General features: G+C 39.5%; 1 long non-coding RNA gene across 1 annotated transcript in view; it reads right to left on the reverse strand.

The window, feature by feature from the left end:
- Positions 1–468: 468 nt before the first annotated feature.
- Positions 469–21,708, reverse strand: part of LOC306801738 — a 72,184-nt gene continuing 50,944 nt past the window's right edge. Inside the window, exon 3 of the long non-coding RNA XR_013774179.1 lies at positions 469–599. This is a non-coding gene — a long non-coding RNA (uncharacterized lncRNA). The remainder of the gene's footprint in view (positions 600–21,708) is intronic.

Below are 21,708 nucleotides of genomic sequence, written 5' to 3' on the forward strand. Positions count from 1 at the left end.
TTCAGGGCAGATACCATCTCTCTCCACAGCCATGAGGATAGTGCAAAGGTAAGACAGGTTACTGAAGCAACACAGAACTTCAGTGAAGTCACCTGTGCCACCTCCAAAAAACTGAGACAAACCTAAGGCCACCTGATACTGTAAACGTGCGTTCTCCTGTCTGCATTAAAAAAGTGATTTGAATGAGTGGTTGATGAGAAATTAGGACATCTATCACCTTCAAGAAAAGCCTAATGGATACTGCTGATCAGTGAGGCAGGAAAGAAGAGCCTCCTACCCATCTCTGTGTAAAGTATCTACCCGAGTCTGTCCAGATGTGATGGCTGAGTATCAAAGAACAGGTGAGCATATAAAAATAAATCTCTTTGTAATCAGCACTTTGGATCCTAAAGCATTGTGAGTCACACCTGCTTGTTCTAAAACAATAAAAAACTTCCCAAAGTTGAAAGTTCAAAGACTTACCAGAATTTCAACAGTAAGGCTGTGAAAAAATGAACTGTGTCCTTCTGGGCACATCAGCCACAAACAGCAAGCTGGGAATTTTTATGGTGAGTGCAGTGCTGAAAGCACATGCAGTGGTTCTCACATTGAACTCTTTTCTGACCTGTAAGGAAGACAATCTGTAAGTCTTTCAGAGAAAGAAAAACAGATAGACATAGGGAAAGGAATGAACTAAACACACAGTTCCCAGGATGCCCTGTTTAGCCATTCTTCACACTATTAAAACACCTTGGAAAGAATTGGTATTCTCCTGTATGGTAGAGAAACAGCCTTGTAGTTACTACCTTTCTTCAGAACAGCAGCTGGGGTTGCAGAAAAAGGAATAGCCTCAGCTCTTGAGCTGATATTTTACTAAAAGGAGAAATAGTCACAAACTGAAGTGGTACAGGGACTGCACTGAATAACCAGACTGCTGACTACAATTGCGGATTTCTAAGGCTACCAAGTGGTACAAAAGTTTCCTTAGGACCATGACTGAAGCAAAATGCTACATACCCATACTGATTTTAGAATGGGAAGTTCTAATGCCCATGAATAATCTGACCAGAATTTTTACCCAGGAAAGAAAATAATCACAGACAGACTGTGGCAGAAGTTTTTGGGTTACAATTTATGTGGCAGTAGTATTGCCACAACCAGGGATCAGAGTCATGCAGCCCTGGAAGGAATCACAGGTAACCACTGCCTTCAGCAGCTACAGAGTCACAAGACTCCCTAATCCAATGGGGAGAGAGAGGGTTTACCATGGTTCTCACTGCTCTCTTTGGAATACAGTGACATTTTGCCTATGCAAAATAAAATATCCATACTAGTTGAGATTTTTTTTTTCTTTTTGGCCCTTTCGAAGGGATAAAAACAGGTGGAGTTTTATCCTTGTCTTTCCAAAAGGAAAATAAAAAAACAACACAAAAAAACTCAAACAACAACCAAAAAAAAAAAAAAAAAAAAAAAAAAAGAAAAGAAAAAAAAAGAAAGAAACACACACACACAAAGAAAATGCCAAACCTAAATAATTTAGTACCAAATTTAATGCACAGAACTGCAACTTCAGTTCTGCTCTTAAAGAATTTAAAACATGAGTAACACTAGATCTGCCATTCATGGTGGCTTACCAAAAGCCAAATGATTAAATGTGTTCAAATGATCATTATTGCTTGACTCATAATGAAACTTATTTGAGGGGTTGTCATTAAATTATTTAATTACATGATAGAAACACTTCTGTAATTTTCAGTCTCTAATTCCAACAGGTTCCTGCTATTGAAAGGGACAGAAGATGCAAGTGGTTCGCCTAAGAAGGGTGTCATTTCTTCAACAAGAAATTTAATGGCAGTTCAAGGCTGTAAATATAGCAGATATTTACAGGAAGCATAGGAAAGCAGACAAAGTAACATGGACATCAGATCTAACTCTTAGATGCTGGAGACAGCGTGTCCCCACATCTTCACTTCTTTATGTGTGCACATTTTTCACTGCTACACTACAATCTAAATATTATTTCACAGAAAATGAGTATTAGCACATGGAAAAATCAGAGAGCTTTAAATAATTACATATGATGGGTTTTTTCAATCCATGTACTTAAATATTAGATTTTAGTGACAGAAGCATAACAAAAATGTTTTCCCAAGTATTCACAGTAAATAAACATGTAAAGCCCAATCCAGCTCCTGTCAATGTCAGTGAGCAATTTGCCTTTCTGTTCCTAGGGACTAGGATGAAAGCAGACTTGTCTATGCTCTTGGTTGTACCAATCATTTAAGGTGTCTTTGGAACAATTTCAGCAAAATTTCTGCAAATGCCTGCCCAAATAGTTTTGCTGAGGTTAAAACTACGTTTATTGTGTTTAGCTTATATCAACTAAATTAACTAAGCTACACTGAACAAAAACCCCCCATTAACGTGAGATCAAACCCCCAGAGAATTAACCTATTTGTTTCTCTTTGTCATGTAATTACCCTGGAATAGCAATTTTGACAAACACTCTTTTATGGACAAGGTCTTAGAATCCCTTCTAGACCAAAGCAAATGCGGTCAGTTGGAAACTGAGAGACCAGTGTTTCTCAACACCACACGAGGCTTGACCAAACCATTTTGATGTCACTTCAACAATTACTGAAAAAAATTGAAGTCAGAATGATTCAGCAAATTAGAAATTGTTTGAAAGTGAAGACCAGAACAATTACCAGCTAACAGCAATGCAACACTTTTCTTATTCCTAGTACAAAGGATTTGATTCTCATACAAGTTCCTGCTGAAGAATAATAATGGAAATGAAAGAAACAACCTTGAAACCTTCACCAGTCTGGGAAGGAAAAATCCTTCTCGGGGAACAGAGTACAGGCAATAGAGCAATTACATTTTAACAGAAATGCCACTGCTCTGAAAGCAAACTTCAAACTGTGACTATCAGCCCATATGTTAAAGCATCTAGAATACTGCAGTACTTGCCTCTGGAAGAAAGGCCAAGGTGTGAAAGGAGCAGAAGACAATGTAGTTACAAAGCTCATCTGACTTACCAAGTTTAATATTCAAAAAGAGGGAGAAATTAAATCTTTGTGCAGAAATGCTCCATTGTTTTGTGGTTTTTATTATCTTGATACATACACATACACATTTAATCAATGTGTGAGACTCCACTCTGCACTCTTGAAAACCAGGATCGATACCCAGACAAGCTATCACATAGAGTAAGGTAAAGTCAAGATTTAAGAGACTAAATTTTTTGCATTTTTTTTTCAGACTCATAGTTTAAATCTTATTCAGCTTCCTGCTATCCCTTGCTCCTTGTCGAACGGTACAAGGGGCACTGAAATGAAATTTTACACTCAAATAAAAACCCTGGCATAATAGGCACACATGTTTTTTTTTATTTCTCTTTTAAGTCTGGCATACTTTTTATTCTCAGATTTGTAAGCAGATCATTTTGATATTAGTCATCAGGGAAGGAACCTCCCAAACTATTTTCAGGAACACAGACAAAAACTTCTTGCTCAATTTCTTCCTCTTGACTCAAAGTTTGTTCATCCTCTACTGACTTCTGCTTCCTGCAAAGCAAAACCAAAAGCTTCCAAGCTTACTGAATCACTGTAATTGTTCAGGAGTTAGACAGTTTAGCTATTTACTGCTTTGGTGATCTATTTTGCCATTGGAATCCCTGAATGCTTTTGTTTTCTCCCATCCTCTGCCTGCCATATAAATAGGGCTTCTGTCTACCCAGCAGCCCCCATGCAATGCTGATGTCTTGTCTACTGCAGCCATAACCTCTCCTTCACAGCAACCTTGCAGTAATAACAGCTTTTGTTGTCACATGAGATTAGCTGACATAAAGTTACTCTAGCAAAGTATTTCTTTGTTGTATTTTTTGGATGAAAAAACTACATGTGGAATGTTTTTAAGCACTTCAGTTATAGAAGACTTTCAATTAGCTGTTTGGTTTCATTGTCTTAATTTGGGCGGGAGACAGACATGAGTAAATTAGTTCTGATGAAAACTTTGATGAATATTTAATTAGATGATACACATTCAGACTTATATTGAAAAGCGTACCAAGATTCTCCAGATGTGATGGTCATTTTACATACTATCATCATGCTCTTCTGCAGTCTTAAATCCCCCTAATTTTCTGTCCTCGTTCTCTTTCTCCTTGACCATTTCCACCGCCAAAGCCAGTATTAATTAAAAGAGAACAGCTTCTGCTCTTCACCTACAAACAATTCTAAGGGCAAAAACAGTCCTTATGAGCTACTGAAGGCTACTGCCAATCTTCTATTTCCCATTTCCACTTCCTTTTTATTTCTGTCTTCTTGGGCAGTACAAAGGAAGGAAGCATTTCAGTTGACTGGCTTATTTGGCAGGTATTTCAGCTCTGGCTCTTATCCTGAAAGACTAAGTAATATCCCTTTCTCTTTGCCTGACAGAAAACAGGGTTCAAGGATACCAGTGTGATATCAAGGCAAATGCATGATTGTTCCATTAGAAAAATGCTCTGGCCCCTGGCACAACACAGGAGATGAGGAGAGAAGGGAATATGCACATAGTAAGATTACAGTTACCAAAAAAAGAGCCAGTTGGAAAGCCAGAAATAACAACTATTAAAAGCAGAAGTTTGCCTTAAAAAGCAAACCAGTTCCAGCAAGTGAATCCATGACCATGAGATTCTGTTAATGCTATAGTTTGCATACTTTATCACTCATTGGTTACTTTCATGCTCATCGATCTGCATTTCCACAGGCTGATATTTGGACACTTCCTTAGGAAGCAGGAGTCCTAGGTGAAAGTCTCCCTTCAGTCCCATTCTCCAGAAAGACTTCCAGTGCCTGAATACCTGACCAACAAGCTCTTTATGGATAGATCCTACTTTCTTTTCTCATCCTGCCAAAAATCTTCAGAAGTTCCTTCTTACACACTGATATTCAAACAATTCAAGAGACAGAACTTGAGCTTATTTTGATCACAAATGCAGCCCAGTGCCATACCAAACACAGCACCACTGCCTTGGAATAGCAATGCCATGCAATCTCACTTTCAAGGACCTAATTCAAGACAGAACACAAACTGCTAGGAAGTCTCAAATCTTCAGCACATCATGCATTTTTTCCCAGCAAATTTGCACAGCTCTATAAACCCACTTGGAACAACAGTGACATGTGTTTTTTTCTCCTTTGACCTTGTGGATAGAACATCCTCTTGCACCTCTTCAAGGTTGAGGCCAGAAATTCCCCACTTACCTTGCTTTTTCCCCATCCATGAAAAGAAAAAAGTGAGAAGGATCTTCAGGTTCCTTTGTCCATCAGAGCATGACCAGATGGGCTAAAACCCTTTGCTTTTATTACATGGCACATGGTTCCAAATAAATGCACCTGAGTTCACAGCTCTCAGAATTTCTGTCTCAGCAGATATACAGCAGGAGTATACTACTACACCTATAAAAATTAGTTTTATTAGGTTTATGTTTTCAAGCTCATCTTTTACAGAGAGAATAGCAAACACAATATACAGGTATTTCTAGTGAAAATGGAGAACTATGTATCCACCACATGAATATAGACACTGGCTATACAAGTGTACACCAATATTATCAGTATTTCCTAGAATAACAGAATACTTTGGGTTGGAAGGGAACTTAAAGCTCATGTGCCCTGCCATGGGCAACAAAAACTTCCACTAGATCAGGCTGCTCCAAGCCCCATCCGATACTTAATTTGGTCTTTGTTATACAGCAAAGAGTCAGTGTAAAATAGATTAAAATTTTGCCAGGGAAATAAATTGAAAATGTGGGTATTTAAGGGTCTTTGCAATCTGGAAATCAAATGCACAATTACAAATATTAACTTTTTTACTACAGCTTGTGGGAGGTTTTTTCTACTTCTGCAAAATTGTGAACATCTAAAGCTGTTTGACAAAATGCATCAATTATCACACAACTAACGCATATATATATATCTATATATCTATATATATATATATCTATATATATATATTTGCAACTTTATTTTGTATTTTTATTTTTAAACATTTCTCACTTTTTAGAACCTTTTGTAAGCTGTCTCTGGTGGTGGATTTTCCCCATGTATATTTTTAATTTTTTCCATACTACTGTATTGGAATAAACTATTTTACTGTATTGTAATAAAAATATCTATTTACATTTCATGAATGAAGTAGAACTGAAAACAAAAAATGGCCCACACACTTGTCATATTTGATCTCCTCCTATGCTAAACAGAGGGGAAAATGTAAAATCAGCTTTCATAAACTCCTTTGAAAAAGAGGGGATGCCTCAAAGATTGACAGATCAGTATCAGTTTTTAGCTTTACTTGTCATAGTCATCAGTCCATTTTTGGCCCAATGAAAAGCAGCTCAAGGAACTCTAGTTTTAGCATTTACAAGTGCACTGCATCCACAAGGAGTTCACTTTATAGAGCCACTGTGGACATTAAAAAACTCTAACTTCCAGGAAGAAAATTTAGCATTAAGACTTAAAACTTATGAGATTCTTCGACAAAAGGCAGCCAAGGTGCCAAAGTTTCAGATGGTTTAAACAAAATTCTAGTAGAAGTCTTCAGTATTTAGACAGTCAAGATTCTGTATTTTGAAGGAATTGCACTGAAAGCAAGACCCAAATGGCACAGAAGAGATTGATATTTAAACCTGCCACCTCAAAGAACAACCAACCAAATTATTTTCCATTCAGTCAGGGAAGTTTAGCAAGTAACAACTGAACTTAAATCAGATCCTTCTGTCTAAGACATTATTCTTATATGTGGTTTTAAGAACTCAAATGGCAGCACGTTAACCTTAATTATTCCTTGTTTAGCTTGCAACATTTAAATAACACATCTGTTTTTACAGATACAACATCTTCATACGCCCTCCCCTGCTCCCAGCTTGGGAGGAAGAAGGGCATTTGTCTACTAATTTTTCTCTGTAAGTGGGAAATGTTATTCATCACATAGAACATGGATGCAATTAAGTAACCACACTGAGAGCTGCTGCTCTGTTTCTTAAAGCACCAACTTGAGCTGACTTTGTCCTCACCAAAGCAGGACGGTTCTTTTGTCCAGGCTGGTGAAACTCAGCCGGAATGCTGAGCCTGATCACACTCACAGGACGGATGGAGTTAAGCAGAGAATGCAGGAGGTGAATGGAATGATGAGCTCCTCACAAAACATGGTCAAGGAAGAGAAATCAGGGACTTGGGCATCTTTAGCCTATGGGGAGAAGACTGAGGAGGCATCCTTACACCTGCATATCCAGTTGAAGATGGGTGCTAATGGGGTGCCACTCACAATTTTGCCACGCCACACATGAGGGCACGGTGGGGCTCTCCCAGTGGGGCTTGGGGATTAACTTTTGTGAAGGAAACATTTGCTTGGCATGGCCTTGCAGAAGCTTGCTAAGCACAAGGGAGAATATGCAGTTATCTAATCAGCCTGTGAATGCACATTATGGGGATTTTTATTAATCAGGGTAAGAAGCATCTCTCAGGAATAACATATGTATTGGGCATTCATGTTCAGTCAGAGCAGGAAGAGTCAAGATTATAAAGTATGGTTGTTATTATTTCTACATGCTTTATTTCCTTTTAAAGGTTTGTTGGGGGTTTTTTTGGGTTTTTTTTTTTCCCTTCTTCTTCTAAAGTTTTTTTTACAGTTCAGGAATTTAAAATACTGACTGTGGCCAAAAGAAATTTCCCTCTTAGAACAGGAAGGTCATATGTAAAGTTATTTTTTTCCTCTCAGACATAAATTAATTTGGCTACAAACTAAATTAAATGTAAAATTGGTCCTTGAAGAAATCCAACAGTTTTATTCCTAAGACCCCCAGCTGAAGAAAGCAGGCTCATTAGACTTATCACAGAGTTAAAACTCACTGAAGTCTTACATACCAGCTTTACTCAAACTGCATATGTAGGCTTTGTGGGTTTGATACTATTCTTTAAAAATAAATGTTTCTTTTCCTCATTTAGCTGAATTGTTCTTCCCTAGAGATTTTAATTCCAAACTGTCAGCTACAGAAATGGCTATTATTTCTATGGACTTCCAGAATATCAAGACATTACCTACAATTAAATTATTATGCTAAGAACCAAAGTTCTCTAGTCACAACAGAAATGGGATGTAGACTGATCACAAACAAACACAAGCACTTGTCCCTCCCTGTGTCACCTCAATCTACATGGACAATGTTCAAGAGCCAATGTTAGTACATAAAGTTTCAGGAATTTACCACCTCAAGAATTTCACTTTAAGCAAAGGCAAACAGCAGTACTGTTTCCACAGAAGACAATGGAAAACCTCCTGAAAAAGGCACTTCATGTGAAGAAAATGTGAAGAAGCTTCTTGAAAAAAAATCCAGTTAAGAGAAAAAAATAGAGTCAACAACCTTGAGGTCTGTAATGAGAAAAACAATTCTTCAAACATATGATCACCTAGCACTGAAGAAGAATAAAAGAGAAGAGGATATGGCCAACAAATGGAACAATAATTGATGCTACAGAGGAAGAACACTGATAGATGCAACAAGAGAAGTGGGAAGACAAAGTTCTGAGTATGTATCCTGTAAAACTTGTGGTGCAGTGTTCAGAGGAACACACAAAGAACAACATGAGACAGAAGACTCTCATTGACCTTTATATACCTTTCGGGTTGTTCATATTTCTGAGGAGTTTCACTGCAATTCCAAAATCCTTCAGTACTACAAATCCTATTCATTGCAGTACTTAAAATAACTCTGTAACTTTTGTGGCCTGGAGTCACTGATAACTGTTCTCGTCTTTAATTCTCTTTAAATGTGGATTTTACCAAGAATATTGACCAGCACAATTAAAAACTATTACAAAAATCACTTCAGGGGAAATGCTGTGCTTGGCCTCAGGTAATAACACTGGACTGCTTTCCTTCTCAGAGAGTCCCCAAGGAGTGGTCACAGCTTTCTACCTAGAAACCTCATATGCTGGATAATACAGAGCACTCTGTTCCTCTTGGAGCCAGTGTGTTTCATGCAGCATAAAACCCTCCCTGGACTTCAGCCAGATGCTGCACTCATTGGGGTCTGTCCCAGCTTCTCCAGGCTGAGGGGCATTTCCAACAGCTGCTGCACATCCCTGCAGGGTGGTACTGCAGGGGCAGGGCACAGACATGGTGCACCCCAGTCTCAGAGCACCTGCAAGTGATATATATATTTATATATTGCATTTATATGTGATATAAATATGCTTATGATATGATATTTATATGTTTCTACTATACTACTCCACTCCAGCTTTCTGAAAACAATGACAAGAGGTTTTGGCAAATACATTAAGTTCTTTCTCCTCAAAGATAGAAAAGTAATATGTATTAATATTGCATGTCCTATATATTTACAATATCCTTGCTGTGAGTTTGAAATAAGCACAGGAATCCTGTGCAGTCACTGGAAAACCTTTGAGAAGACATTCTCTGGGTCCTACACTGTGCTCCTGGAATCCTGGTGTCACTCGCTTGTAGCCAATGCAAGATTCAAAGAACAAAGTCAAGCAATACCCTTTCTGTTCAAGAAGTTGTAGAAGCATGCCAGAAAAGCCTGGTTTGCCTTCTGGATCACAACTTTGTACAAGGACATACTGAAAACCTGCCAGTATAGAAATATTTCTATATTATAGAAATTCACCAAACCTAAAACTGCTTCGCACATTTTCAAACCTACAGCTGCTGAGCTTTGTCCCACCAGTATTTTGTAGTACAGACAATGACAAATTTACATGTAAGAAGACAGTAAAACTCAGGCAAGTCAGGAAGACTGAGAAAACCCCCTAAAAATTACAGTTAATTTTTGTCCTCTGCTCTGCTCTGATGTATTTAATGGCATTAGTTTGTATTTAATCCATACTAATAGAACACAAAGCAGTTTACTGTCTGAGACAGACAAGGACTGGATTAACTCACTTCATTTAGAAGCAAAATTAAAAATAAAAAAAAAAAATTAAATTAAAATTGCTGTAAAATTCTGAGTTCTAGCTTAGGTATCTCAGGCCGGGTAGGAAGTACACTACTTTCTACCTAATCTAACTCAATTCCACGCCACCCCCTATGCATATTTAAATGAAAACATGCCTCACCCTCACTAGAATTTGAAAGCTTGCTGACATATGCACGTGGACATATTCTCCACACAGTTCCTTACCTTCCCCACCCACACTTCTCATGTGGTTCTGTGCCCTTACACAGAAGGTGAGGATGATGGGGGGAGGGGGAGGCACAGAAAAACCTCTAAAATACCTTCTGTTTTTGAAAGAAGAGGCTATTTCCCTAGAAAAGTGAGGAACTTTTGGCTTAATCAGATTTTCACAGATTGCTGTATTTGGAGGAAAACCAACCGTACTCATCAGAGATTCACCCTCTCAGGTTATCTAGCTGAATTTCAGTATATATATTTTTAATATATATATATTAAATACAACTTTTCCAGAAATGAGGCACAGGGAAGAAAAGACATTGTGTGGTGCCCTGCAAGTTTTCCTGGCAGGAGGACAGGCTTTCTGTATTATCCACAAATGATAAAACGATAGGCAGTCACACAGGTTATTCCAAACCACTGCTGATAAAACCTTTATATCTCTTTACATATTTCTGCACCAGGGCTATGCCATAAAGCAGAAGGTATGTTGTGTCACATGAATGTTCCCATCCTAAAATGGCTATTCCTGCCCTTGGCAAGCTTTTACTCAGCGTTGGATACAACTATAATTTCTGTTATTCTTCTATAAAGAGAAAGCATTGGTAATCTTTCCAAAGGCAAAATTTCACCAACTTCCCTCCACTAAAAATCCACAACATTCCCTCCCAACACACAAAACTTAACAGTTTAATATTTTTAAAGGCACTTTTAAAATAGTTAATTAACTGTTGCATGTGTTAAAAATAAAAAGTTTTTCTCCAAGGGAGGAGTGGGAGCTACCAATATCAGCATCTTTTGTTCTCCATACTTTTTGTCAAGTGGGTAATTTAGGGTATTATCTGAATGGAAATTTTCTCTGTTCTGTTTCTTCTGATCAGAGAAGTCAGTGTGCCAGTTCTGTAGTTTCTTTTTCATTAGAACATTATGGATCTTCCATGTCAACATGAATCAGTCAAGTCAAGTGAGCTGAGAGTTGTCTCCCCATATCAGATTATAACAAGAGATTAGGACAGAGGGTGTTAACTGCTGCTGCCTTGGAACTTTACCCAGCCTGGAGTTTTACTAAACCTGTCTTATGGGTGTGGGGAATGCAGCACAGCTTCAAAGTGTTCCACGCCCAGCTGGTCTTTGCAATTTGCATGAACCCATAAGAAAGTAAATTATATTTTGCAATGTTACTACTGAAGGTATTTTATGGTATAATGTATAAGGTATTATGCTGTTACATAGTGCATTCAGACACTCCCAAATTTTGGCAAGGTTTCTGATTCACATTTAGGAATCACAGGCATGATCCACTTAAGCAAAGGAAGGGTGAACTTAGTATTTATGCTTTTGCCTGTCAATTCTGCCAGCCCACAGCCCATGGCCACCTTTCTGAGATCTACCAAGATCTAGAGATACAGAATACTGATCCCTCCCAGAATGTTCCTTCCAGTGTCCTTTTACACTGATATTTGTCTGAAACAAACACTCAACAGACACTGTCTAACTGCATTTTCCAGTACACTCCTGTCTGTTCCAGCCTTCTCCATTTGCAGACTGAAATAACTATTTCAGGGGGTGAGCAAAGAAGGTCAAGACCACAGGGACATTTCCCCATGATTGTACCATGCCTGCCTCATTGGCCACAATGTCTGCAGTAACTATCATTCTGCAGATATAATGCATCTGCTCCCAAGCTGGAGAGTGTTTCTAGAACAGCATATCTCCGTCAGAAATCCTTATCAGGTAGGGCAGCAGAGGGGATGGTATAATGAAGGACCACATTTTGTTCTTAATTATCTATTAGCTGTTTCACAACACCATCAGATAGTTGACACTGAAATACCTGTGATCTTAAGATAAATCCTGAACAGGGCAAACAGGGCTCAGGTGAGTTTTGAGCAGTTCACTGTCTGAATGATCTCCCACCCTTTAACTCCATAAAAGCATTAAACAGTACTAGGTTTCACTGTTATGGATCTGCTATAGCATTTCATTCTCCCACATGGTACAAGGGAAAGGCTATGAAACATCACCTTCATAGATCGGGACTATGAAGCAACAGGTGTACTGTTTGCACTGCAGAATTTTGTCTCAAAAATCCATCAGGCTGTTGGCTGATGTCAATACTGACTATTCAGACACTGAAAAGATGTTTCAGGGAAACGGATCAGCCTTTCAGGAACTTTGCATTTACTAGCTGCCCAAGTCATTAGTTATGGAAGTTACTGGTTACTCAAGACTCCAGCCACCAAGAGCTACACTCTGGCATGTCAAAATCCCATCGTCAGTACTGCTCAGAGAGATCAGATGGCCCAGGAAACAGAACCATGAATGTTACAGGAACTGAAGGAAAACAGAGCAGCTCGGTCTGTGACACAGCTGACCTATGCAGAACACATTGCAAAACATTTCCGTGGGGGTACACCAGCGTGGCAGTGGCAATGAAGTGTACTCAGCCCTGACACTGATGCCATGCAAGTCAAGCAGTGGGACTGAACTGCACTGGACCAATAATTCGATTACATCACTGAGGACACAGATGGATGAGGACGCAATGTACCGTTTATCGCTTCTCTGGAGACTTGGAGTGCAAATGAGATCACTGATTACATCCAGACTGGAGACACTGAGGCAGAAGGGCAGTGCAAACATCTGTAGACTGAACAGATCCAGGCAAAACATTTCTGTGTCGGACACTGGGGCTCATCACCCAAAATCATATTTGGCTGGCAAATGACACAGGCTGCCAGATGACCAGACACACATGCTTAAAACAGGGTTTTACAGAGTTTATTTTTGGTGTTTTGAAATATTTTGTTTTCAAGGGTACAAATTCTTTATGGAAGAAATCTTCTTATGGAAGAAATGTTTACCTACAGGTATTTCACTTACAGACAGTAGAAGAAGTCATTGTCATTATGCCCTTTACAAGGAAGATGAAAAGGAATAACAGAGAACTGACTTGATATTTCCCCAACCAGGTAGCAACAATGCCAGGAAGAGAACCTGGTCATCTGCTTTGCCTGCCTGTTATGGAACTGCAAAGGACCCGAAATAGAGACACCACAGCGGCAAATAAGAACAGATGACTGGAGGTTTAGCAAGAGCACAAACCTGCTAGTGCCACAGACTACTTTTAAAGCCTAAATTTCTTTCTATGCAGGAATATAAAACCAAAATACCACCTACAGATCAAATAAGCTTGATTCCACCACATTACAAATACATCATCACTTTATGTGACAAATTAACGTGACACATTACAGCAGCTTCACACAAGTAAGGGCTTCTCAGTTGTATCCAAATGCCAATTGCCTTTGTGTGCATCGATTACTTAGCAATGAGGCATTTTTCTGCAGCACCTCTTAGGAGACTGACAGGGAGGAGAAGAACCCCAGTTAAAAATTAGGTAACACTGAATTCCAAATACTATGTTAAAATAAAGCTTCATGCTCATGGTAACTGGCTACTAGCTTTGGGGAAGTATATGAGTCACTCTGAAACAAAGCAGCAGAGACAGGTAGGAGATCAATATTTCTTGAGAGGAAGAAGAGAATTGAGGGAGCAATAAAGAGAAGAAATACCTTGAAAGATCTTCAATTTTTCTCTTAAATCTGGTCTTTTGCTTCAAAACATGAACTCAGAAGTGCAACATGGTCTAAGTTTAATTCAAGGATGCTTTGTTTTCGGAAAACTGTCTTGTCTATATAGTTTTAAGAGCCTTTTTTTCTAATAGTCAACAGCGATTGCCAGTTGCCTCAGTCACAGAGACTTAACAGCAAGAAGATACTAACTACAGCCAACTTCCTCCATGTACTGCTTCCTCTACTCCTACGAAGCAGGAGTGTACAAAAAAGTTCGCAACGATGAAACCAACCCCTCCTCACAGAGTATTTGAGAGAGTCATGTGCAGCTCAGAGCAGAGGATGGTATTCCAATAAGCAGCCAGAGGCTTTACTGACACACCTCCCGTCCATCCCTGCACAGCTAATGGCTGGGTCACAGACCAAGTGCCACACAGGCACTTAAAGGGCATAATTCATGTTTTAGGAGTGTCCATTTTTATATAGTTTAGAGCTACAAGCTCCAAGGTCACATGAGTTCACCATTTGGGCCGCAATTACACTCCACACCAGTAGTTCTGCTGACACCAGCAGAGCCATTTGCACAACTGATTTAATCAAACACAGATCAAAAGGGAAAAAACATTCAAGTTAAGAACATGCAAAACAAGTTATGCAGAGACACCCAATGTAAAGCTTTATGCTGAAAAACTCTTCATTTAAAAGCATAATATAGTGGGATTTGCAACCAAAGGGAGCTGAGCAATGCTTTGGCCCTGATACAAAGCCCCTGGTTGTTTCTAGCTAGGAAATGGGAGCGGGGGAGAGGAAGGGGGAAAGAGAGGTTTTAAAAATCTGTCACAAATATTTACGCAAAATGTGTTAGTGAACTACATAGGACTTTGGCCTATCCCAGACACCCAGAGAACAATGCAGGAAATTCCATATTCCACTAAGGGAGGATAAAACTTTTCAGTAATTTTTTTTCCCTTTCTCCCCTTTCTGCTGTAGGGCCAGCTATGTGAAACTCCTATTTGTAATGTTAGAGGAAATGTCAGGGAGAAATGCCAATTGAGAGGGAACGAGATAGTGAACTCTTATCAAACTGATTTGACATACATGTATGGGTAGGTAAAAAAAAAAAAAAAAAAAAATCATAAAAAAAGCAGAGATTCACCAAGCTCTGGCCTTGCCAGCACAACAGGCAGCACGTTCCCAGTGCCTGCCCTTCTCAGGATACCAACAGCTGGAGTGAGTGACACCACTGCATTGAGACACCTGGCTCCTGCAAAAGGAACTGCTCAGGAAAAAATATGATTAAAGCATTCAATTCCATGATTTTTCCCCTGGACTGATTTTCAAAGATTATATTCTCACTTTGTATTCTTTAGAATATAAGGCAAGGCTCTTTTTTCTTGTAAGAACATAACAGCTTTCCTATATTTTGCCTTAGAGCAAACCACTTTATCTCTTGTACAACAAAATGCATTGTATTGGAAATTAAAATGGCATCATATGATGTGTCTAATCAATCAGTCCTTTTTCCGTTAGTCAGCTTGTCTAAATATTGAAAAGTTGAGCACTGGAAGGCTTTTCTATACTCTGCAAACAGAAAGGTTTGAGATAAATTTCTTCATAAGATACACCAAAAGAAAGTATTTCCAAAAGCAGTATCTACTGGTCCAATTTCAGAAATACATTTCATAACACCTGCAGAATTATAAGCATTTTTTGTATTATTACTTACATATTTTTACCACCAAATGCCTTCAAGATAAACACGGAGAAATAAACAATATTAGTTCTTCATTTTGTTTTGATAAAAATAATGAGAAAGTAACTTAAGCACACTTAAGGAACAATGAAGCCATTGAGAATGTACAGTAGATGTATATGTGACATGGGAAGTTTACTTCAAACTTTTCATAATGCTTTCGTATTTCAACAAACAGTAACACTTGTAAAAATAACAGCAAATTTTGGAAAAAGCTACTAGAGACTATTACATTAAAAAAAACCCCGAAAAAAAGGAAATAAAAAAAAAAAAAAACAACCACAAACATCCCCCCCCCCCCAAAAATACCCCAGTAATAAAACAATAGACTGAGCCCTTAAAAATGACACAGTTCAATTGGAGGAAAAAAACCACCTAACTCTCCTAATTCAGATTAAATAACAGAAGAGTTTATGGTAGCTTCTGCTTTCAAGTTTCAAAAAATACACATTCTCTCTGAATCAGTAAATACTTTGCCAGCTGTATCCTGCTGCCTTCAGTCATATGTAATCACATATTATCTTCACAGAATATTCTAGTGCAGTCAGTGGCATTCTGAGGGGTCACAGGACTCAGGATGGGCACGTGGAAATTACCTGATTCTCTTGAGGTGGGAGAAAGGCCCTTGGAGTGTTAACAGCAGTCTTTATAGGAAATTTTATTGTTAATTTCAATAATTAACTGGATAGTTAATTTCAAGAAACAATCAGATACAATTCAGCAATACTCCATTGTGTGTATCAAGAAATTACATATGTTAATCAACACAGACATTCAAAGCCTTTGCTGGACAGATTCATTTCAAAAGACATGGACCTTGTGCCAGAGACTGGGAGAAATTTATTAAATAATCAACAGAACGTAACATAATTTTCAGAAAAGTCTTAAATGAAACAAAAATCCTTCCAAATTCTGATCTCACAACTATGACATTTTCTTAATTGCAATGAGAATTATTTCAAGATCTAAAAAATATCCCAGAAAATTAAGCTAGTGCTTTAGCAAGCACTTGAAAAATCTTTCTATTTCTAATCACATTGTCACCTGTTACATATACTAAAAATCTGCATCTGCATATTCATATGTATTTTACTCAATATATTATTTCACTGCCTCATTTCATGGCATGGACATTTATGTCTACATATACAAAAATGGATATGGATTAAAAAACCCCAAAACTCACTCCCAGCTTAAATTTTTCAACTGTATAACTTAGCTTATTATTCTTTTCACTATTTACAGCATAATAAAAACATGCCCCCCAAAAAAGAACACTGCTGCAGCTCACTTGGCAATGTTATAAAAAAGTCCCTACCTTTAGATACTTCTGATATACTAATATTGCCATACAATGTGTTTAGGTCTTTTTCCACCTGCCTTTTCTGTCATAAAATTTTCAAAATGGAGGAATAAGCACAGATCAAGCCTGCTGCTTGCAATATTAAAGCTGATTACTGGGCAGAACTCAAGAGAAAAGGAATTTATTCGGGTTGGAAGCATTAAAAGCAATTCAGACTTTCTGGATTACATCATTGGAAGCAGTATGTCATTTGTTCCAATTGATGCCATTTGCTCACAGAAAACCAGTATTTTACAAAGCACCTTAGAATATTTATACTTTCCTTCTTCCTGACACTGTGATCACTCACTTCCAGCTGACACATGGAACACTTGGGAAAGGCAAAGCAGAAGAATTGTCTGACAAACACATTTTACCCCAACCAAACTAACCGTATCAGATGCAGTGCTGCATCAAACAGAGTTCTAAGCATCCCCTTGTAACTAAAAACGTCAAAAGAATTCCCCCTATTCTGGTCATACAATGACCTTGGATAACTTAGAGCTGTTGTGGGATTTGGAACTCTTTTCCCAAATGGATGTGAGATGAGGTAATGCCATTCAAACGGGGCTGTGCACTGAAATGTTACATGCAGAACTCAAACTTCTTGGCCCCAGTTCCAACCCTGCAATTACAGTTAACTGGGTCAATGGAATTTCTCAACTTCCACTTCTGGTTTCTTCGCTTCTAGATTTCAAGAGTGCCAGTTCCATATGGATAATAAACTAAGATATGGTATTTCAAATTAACACCATGAAAGCACTGGCCTGCAAGGAGCACAGATTTGTGCTGCTCACCCACACCATGCACTGCAGGATGAGACTGTACTGTGTGAGGGCAAGGCCAAGCCCTGCCTGTGCCACCACAGCAAGAACACGGCCACCCAGCTGCAGGGGAGGGTTTTAATTACCAAGGGACACTCCTTTTTAAAAGTGCTTTAACAATAGGCTCTGTCTGAAGCACAGGATAATCACTTTTAAAAATCGACTCAATAAACACATTTTTAAATGGAGATCAATTAAAATCAAGCAACTTCATTCTATGTCCTTAGAACTTAATGAAGTTGTGAAAAAATATTTTCTATATGATTTAACCTGTCAAAAAGAATCCCATGCATTTAAAAATCTCTGGAATAACACTGGCACAATCAATGCAAGTGTTAATTAATACATACAGAAGCTGAGTGTGTGTTAAGTGAGACAGAGGGGGTTTGGCTCCTGTCTCAATCCATTTACCCCACAAATACATTGGTTACGTTTCTAAAATCTTCTAACACTAAACTCTCAGTAAGCAAGAATTCACCAGGGCATAAACTTGTGCCACACCAATCAAATATCATCAAATATCCATAAAAAACTCACAGAGCTCTACAGATATCTATAGTTGTATAGATATAATGTAATTATAATATAAACCAGTTTCCTACTGGTTTTCTTTTTTTCATTTTTTTAAAAAGCAATACAGAAAAATCACCAGCCAAGTAGCAGAAGGCTAGACATGCAGACTAAGGTTTAAATAAATTACTGAGTATTTGGTTCACCTCTGGTAGAGTTCTTTTAATTTCAAACACATACTACTTCTTTTTAAAATATCCATGTAAAAATAAAATTAAAGACAAATTAAAATAGAAAACAAAATCATAGAAGCTATGATGTTCTCCCTTAACTTTTTCATCTTGATGGGTCATTGGTAATTTTTTTGTCTATGCCTCAAATCCTGTTCACAATTTTTAAATGGAACTGTGAAACTGCATGTCTGGCAACAGCATAAATCACCAGTGCAGTATAAATAACTGCATATGTACACCCCATAAAAAGGCACACACTCATGGTTTCAATCCTGTGTCTTCTTCAATAAGAACAAAAGTTTGAGGGAGAGAACACCCTAAAGTATGCAGAACAACACCATAAGTATGTGGAACAAGGACAGTGCTGCAGATGCTCCCTAAGCTGCAGATGGTACTAAAGCAGATTTTAAGATAAAGATGAAAATTAAACCTCCTAAAGTCATTCCTCCTTGCTCCTCTTCTGGGAACACACACACACACCCTCCCATGGCACACAACACTAAGGAAAAGCAACACCAAATATGTTCACAGCATATAAGTTATTTGCAATTTCTTACTCTGGATGACCAAATATTAGCAAAGATCTATACAGGGAGACCCAGCTGCAAGGTTTCACTTCTTTTCTGAATCACATATAAACTGACAGCCCCAATTACAATTAATATTTCTCCAATTTGTTGTAGTGATTTCTTTCAGCAGGACATCAGAATTCACAGTTCTTCATACCATACAATTACCAGAACACTGCAAGTTTTGCAAACACTAGTGCAAATATACTCAGACATAAACGTTCTGTAAAGCTCCACAGAAGGCGGTGTTTACAGTAACACAGTGAAGATTTTGGAGCCCGAGGCTGTGTCTAGAAGGCAGGATCGGCAGGACAGGCAGGCTCCGGGCCATCCCTCCCCTCACTGTGCCACCCCTGTCTCACAGCCTGGCTCATCCCTACATCACTCCCTGAATCACACCTGCCTTACCCCTGACTCGCACCCGGATCAGCCCCTGGGTCTCTCACACTTGTTTCACACCTGAACCACCCCTTAGATCAGCCCTGGGTCCCCCCCTCTCACCCCCGGATCCCCTCAGATTCCCCCGGATCCCCTCAGATTCCCCCGGATCCTCGGCGCGGTCCAGCCGTGCCCGCGGGCCTTGTTTCCCTGTGCTGCCACCTGCCGGCTGCGCCTTTCCCTGCAGCGCCCGCTCCCGCAGGAACTCCGGCTCCCGCAAAAATCGCGGCTCCCGCAGGAACCTCGGCTCTGGCAGGAACTCCGACTCCCGGGTCCTGCTCAACCCACTTAGAGATCAACATGACTTTTCTTGACCTGGAAAAACTGTGCCTCGAGATGCTGTCCATGGCTACATGGCAATTCATAGCTGTGTCTTTCTTTTTACATTGCAAATTTTTTTTCCAGATCCTTGAAGCTGAAAAACCGTTCTCCAGCACCAGTAAAGGTTTCTGAATCTGTTATTCATTCTTGTCAAAGAACACTGTGCCTTGAAGTTTATATGCAACCACTTCTGCATGAAGTTTTTCTGCATTTCCTGATAAAACTCAGAATGGCAATAGAATGTTATCCCATGACCTAAGAGTATAATAAATAAAATGCAATGTAACTTAGTTCAAAGCAAGCTTAGTATGCAATATTTTTACTCAAACTAGTTTTTAATTAACATTTTACTTTAATGCTACATTCTACTTCAAGGGGTTTCTCCACCCCAAAAACCTGGTGGGATGGACAGCCTGTCTGGAGTGCATTTATACCAACACAAACAGCAAGGAGCAACAACCAGAAGGAGCTGGAAGTCACTGTGCAGGAGACAAACTGACATGACTACCCTCCCAGAGACATGGTGGGGTGACTGGCACACCAGGAGAACTGCAATGGGAGGCTACAAACTCTTCATGGGGTTCAGGCAAGGAAGGGGAGGCAGTGGGGTAGCCCTGTGTGACTGGGAGTTTGGATTGTTTGGACTTTACTGATGGCAGTGACAGAGGTGAGTGTTTATGGTTTTGTCAGCCAATGCCAACAAGGCAGGTATCCTGGTGGGAGTCTGCTACACCTAACCAGGAGAAAGAGCTTGATGAAATATTCTATTATATTATAACATTAGAATAAAAACATTCTCTGGGAGAAGAAGTCTCACGTTCACTATCATTGCTCTCATAGAGACCTTAAACTTACCAGAAGCTGGAAATTCAACACAAAGGGAAACAGTCCAGGAGATTCCTGGAGTTATTCTCAGAGAAGGAAGGAAAGAGATTAGCAGAATTGCCATTTTAGATGGCTGAAGGGCAGATTTTGGCCAGCTTAGGAGGTGGGCCAACAGCTTTACTGGGTAGGCAGACCTGAAAGACAAAGGCGTCCAGGAAGGGTGGACACTTTTCATGGAAGAAATCCTAAAGCAAGCTGTCCCCATGTGCCCAAAGACAAGCCAGCAGTGAAGACCAGCCTGGTTAACAGAGAGCTTTGTCTGGAACTCAGGGCGCAAGAAGAAAATGTATGGCCTTTGCAAGAAGAGAGAGGCAGCTCAGGAACCGCAAAGATGTCGTGAGGTCATGAAGGGAGGAAACTAGAAGGGCCAAAGCCCAGGTAGAACTTAATGTCTTATTTCCACAGACAACAAAAAACTATTTCTATTAACGCATTAGGAACAAAAGGAGGGACGAGGAGAATCTTCATCCTTTTTTGTCATAGTGACAAGAATGAGGAAAATGTCTTTTCTGCCTCAGAATAGTAAGACCAGTTGTTCTCTGGGCACTCAGCGACCTGAGCTGGAAAACAGGGACAGGGAGCAGAATGAAGCTCAAATAATCCAGAGGGGAATATTTGATCAGTGCTACACAGGTCCATGGGACCGGATGGGATCCACCCAAGGGTATTGAGGGAGCTGGTGGCAGTGCTCATGCAGCCACTTTCTATCATTTCCCAGCTGTGTGCTGGCTCCCTGGTGACGTCCCAGGTGAAGGCAAGTGTGACACTGCTGTAAGAAGGGCTGGAAAGAGGATCCAGGAAACTCCAGGCCTGTCAGCCTGACCTTGGTGCTAGGAAAAAAGTCATGGAGCAAATCCTCTTGAGTGCCATCATGAGCACATGTTGGACAGCCAGGGCATCAGCACAGCCAGCCAGGGCTTGTGACAGGCAGGTCCTTCTTGACCCACCTGGTCTCCTGGACAGAGTGACCCCCTCAGTGGATGTGTTTGCCTGGACTTTAGGAAAGCCTTTGACACTTTTCTACAGCATTTTCCTCATGGCTTGGACAGGGACACACACTGTTCACTGGGTAAAAGACTGGCTGGACATCTGGGCC

Source organism: Erithacus rubecula (assembly GCF_903797595.1).
Source record: "Erithacus rubecula genome assembly, chromosome: 4".
NCBI classification, from domain to species: Eukaryota; Metazoa; Chordata; class Aves; order Passeriformes; family Muscicapidae; genus Erithacus; species Erithacus rubecula.